We start from the raw sequence: 3957 nt of genomic DNA on the forward strand, positions 1-3957 counted from the left end.
AATTAGTACCAATCCTGCTCAAACTCTTCAAAGACTTGAAGAGGAGGGAGTTTGAAGAGGAGGGAATAACTCTTTCTATGAAACTAATATTCCCCTAATACCAAAGCCAGACATAGTATAAGAAAAGAAAATTATAGACCAATCTCTTTAATGAATATAGATGAAAAAATTCTCAACAAAATATTTGCAGTCTTTCCACGCTACCCAGAGAAGGGTGCATATGGTGTTGTCCTCGACTCCCATCATAACTTAAAGGGAAACTTAACCAATTTCCAGAGCCTTTGATGTCCTGTTGATGAAAGAGGAGGATGTCCTATAATTCCTTGCAACAGGAACCCACTTAGGTGGCACCAACCTTGATTTCCAAATGGACCAGCACATATACAAAAGAAAAAGTGATGGCATCTACATCATAAATATCAAAAGGACCTGGGAGAAGCTTCTTCCAGTGGCTTTTGCCATTATTGCCATTGAAAACCCCACTGGTGCCAGTGTCATATCTTCCAGGAATATAGGCCAGTGAGCTCTGCTAAAATTTGCAGCTGCCACTGGAGAAACTCCTATTGCTGGGCACTTCACTCCAGGAACTTTAACCAAGCAGATTCATGCAGCCTTTCAAAAGCCACATCTTCTAGTGGTGACCAATCCCAGAGCTGACCACCAGCTTCTCACAGAGGCATTCTACATTAACCTGCCTGTCATTGCTCTATGTAACACAGATTCTCCCCTGTGCTATGTGGACATTGCCATTCCATGAAACATGGGAGCTCACTCAGTGGATCTAATGTGGTGGATGCTGGCCCAGAAAGTTCTGTGCATGTGTGGCACCATCTCCTGTGAGAACCCATGGGAATTCCTGCCAGATCTCTGCTTCTACAGAGATCCTGAAGAGACTGAAAAGGAAGAGCAGGCTGCTGCTGAAGAAGATGTCAACAAGTAGGAATTTCATGGTGAATGGACTGCTCCAGCTCCTGAACTTACTGTTACTCAGCCTGAGGATGTAGACTGGCCTGAAGGTGTACAGGTTCCCTCTGTGCCTATTCAGCAGTTCCCTACTGAAGACTGGAGTGCTCAACCTACAACTGAAGACTGGTCTGTAGCTCCCACTGCTCAGGCCAATGAGTGGGTAGGAACAACCACTGAGTGTTCATAAGCTGTTCTTCCATAAGCTCTTAAAACAAAAGTAGAAATAATGTTGCCAGTAAATAAACAAGTTTCTATATTTAAAACAAAAAGCTTGCATATCAAAACCAGCAGCATATTAAAAGAATTATACATCATGACCAAGTGGGTTTTATTCCAAGTATGTAAGTTTGGTTCAACACAAGAAAATCAATTAGTGTAATAGACCATGTTAGTAAATCAAAGTGGAAAAAACATATGGTCATTATGATTGATGCAGAAAAAGAATTTGACAAAATTAGGCATCATTTCTTGAAGAAAACAATTTAAAGGCTAGGAATAGAAGGAAACCTCCTCAACATGGTTAAAAGATCATATGAAACACTTACAGCTAATATCATTCTTTATTGGGAAAACTGAAAGCTTTCCCTCTAAGATCAGGAACAAGACAGGGATGCCCAGTGTCACCATTGTTATTCAACATTGTACTTGAAGATCTAGCTATAGCAATTGGGCACGGAAAAGAAATAAAAGGCACCCAAATTGGAAAGGAAGAAGTAAAACTTTCAGTTTGCAGATGACATGATCCTTGTATATAGAAAACCTCAAAAAATCTACAACAGAGCTACAAAAGTTAATAAATGAGTACAGCAAAATGGCAGGACTCAAGATCAACATGTGAAAATCAGCAGTGTTCATATACACTAGGAATGTACAGCTGAGGAGGAAATCAAGAAAAAGATTCCAATTACACTCACAATGAAAAGAATTGACTATATAGGAATAAATATAACCAAAAACATAAAAGGCTTATACACAGAAAATGATTAAACATTGCTAAAAGAAATCAAAGAAGACCTAAATAAATGGAATGACATATGATGTTCATAGACTGAAAGACTATATATAGTTATGGTGTTAATTCTACCCAATTGATGTATAATTTCAATGCATTACTAATCAAAATCCCAACGACTTACTTTATGGAAACAGAAAAACCAATAATCAAAATTTTTTGTAAGAGCAGTGTGCCCCCAAATAGCTAAAAATATCTTGAGAAAGAAAGATGAAGTGAGAAGTCTCACATTGCTGACATTAAAGCATATTATAAAGCTACAGTGGTCAAAACAGCATGGTACTGTCTAGATGTACCAACAGATGGAACTGAGTTGTGTTCAGAAATAGACCTTCTAATCTACAGACAATTGTTTACTAATAAGTCAGTCAAGCCAACTCAACTGGGACAGAGCAGTCTGTTCAATAAATGCTGCTTGGACAACTGGATATCTACATTCAAAAGACTGAAAGACTACCCTTAACTCATATCATATGCACAAATTAACAGAAAATGGATCCAAGACCTAAACATCAGAGCAAAGAACATAATGCTTTCAGAAGGAAATACATTATATGTGATAGTAGGCAATTTCTTTGGCCTTACACCCAATGTGCAAACAATGAGAAAAGAGATAAATGGGATCTTCTCAAAATTAAGTATTTGGGTGATTAAAGGACTTTGTCAGGAAAGTCAAAAGTCAGTCTATGCAATAGGAAACAATATTTTGAAACCACATGTCAGATAAGGGTTTAATATGCAGAATATATAAAGAGATCCTACAACCCAGCATCAAAAAGTCAAACAATCCAATTAAAAATTGGGCAGAAGATATGGACAGACATTTTTCAGAAGAGGAAACACAAATGGTACAATGACATGAAAAAGATGGTCATAGTTCAGAAGAACTGAAGACAAGGACACAAAGAGATGTTTGTATACCAATGTTTATAGTAACATTATTCATGATTGCCAAGAGATGGAAACAGCCCAAATGTTCATCAATGGATGATGCAAGCTATGGTATACATATATATGGTATATATATACTATGCAAGTATGTATATATACTATACAAGCTATGGTATATATATACTATGCAAGCTATGGTATACATATATATGGTATATATATACTATGGTATATATACACTATGCAAACAACCATATACACATATATGGTATATATATATACTAAGCAAGCTAATATTCTGTCATATACATATGACAGAATATTACAGAGCTATGAGACAGAGTAAAGTCATGAAGCATATTATGATAGGGATGAACCTGGAGGACATTATGCTGGGTGATATTAACCAGAAATAAAAGGACAAATACTATCTGATCTCACTAATATGAACTAAAATTAATGAGTGAACTTTGAGAGTTCAATCTCAAATTTTTGAGTCATGAATAAAGTTATGATGCAGGCAATGATGTGGATGAAACTTTAGGCCATTATGTTGAATGAAATTAACCATAAGCAAAAGGAAAAATACTATATGAACTAACATCAATGAGAACACTTTGAGAGTTAAAGGTGAGAACACAAGTTATCAGGAGATATAAAAAGGGTATATATACTTCTTCCTTTCCAATTTGGGTGCCTTTTATTTCTTTTCCGTGCCCAATTGCTATAGCTAGATCTTCAAGTACAATGTTGAATAACAATGGTGACACTGGGCATCCCTGTCTTGTTCCTGATCTTAGAGGGAAAGCTTTCAGTTTTCCCAATAAAGAATGATATTAGCTGTAAGTGTTTCATATGATCTTTTAACCATGTTGAGGGATTGGGATTTTGATGCTGAAGGAGTACAGAATGTATGCAAGAATAATTGTAAAGATCCAGAAATGGATAGCGCAATGTTATCGGATGGTAGCGCAATGTTGTAAGTACACTGAATGAAGCTGAGTGTGCATATAGTTGAGGGAGGAGTGTTGGGGGCATGTATGACACCAGAAGGGAATACAGAGGATAAGAACTGGAATGGTATAACT

General features: G+C 36.6%; 1 pseudogene; it reads left to right on the forward strand.

The window, feature by feature from the left end:
* The first annotated feature begins 271 nt into the window (after window positions 1-271).
* On the forward strand, window positions 272-1153 carry LOC143647684 (small ribosomal subunit protein uS2 pseudogene; annotated as a pseudogene).
* The last annotated feature ends 2804 nt before the right edge of the window (window positions 1154-3957 follow it).

This window comes from Tamandua tetradactyla, chromosome 10 (assembly GCF_023851605.1).
Source record: "Tamandua tetradactyla isolate mTamTet1 chromosome 10, mTamTet1.pri, whole genome shotgun sequence".
Classification (NCBI taxonomy): domain Eukaryota; kingdom Metazoa; phylum Chordata; class Mammalia; order Pilosa; family Myrmecophagidae; genus Tamandua; species Tamandua tetradactyla.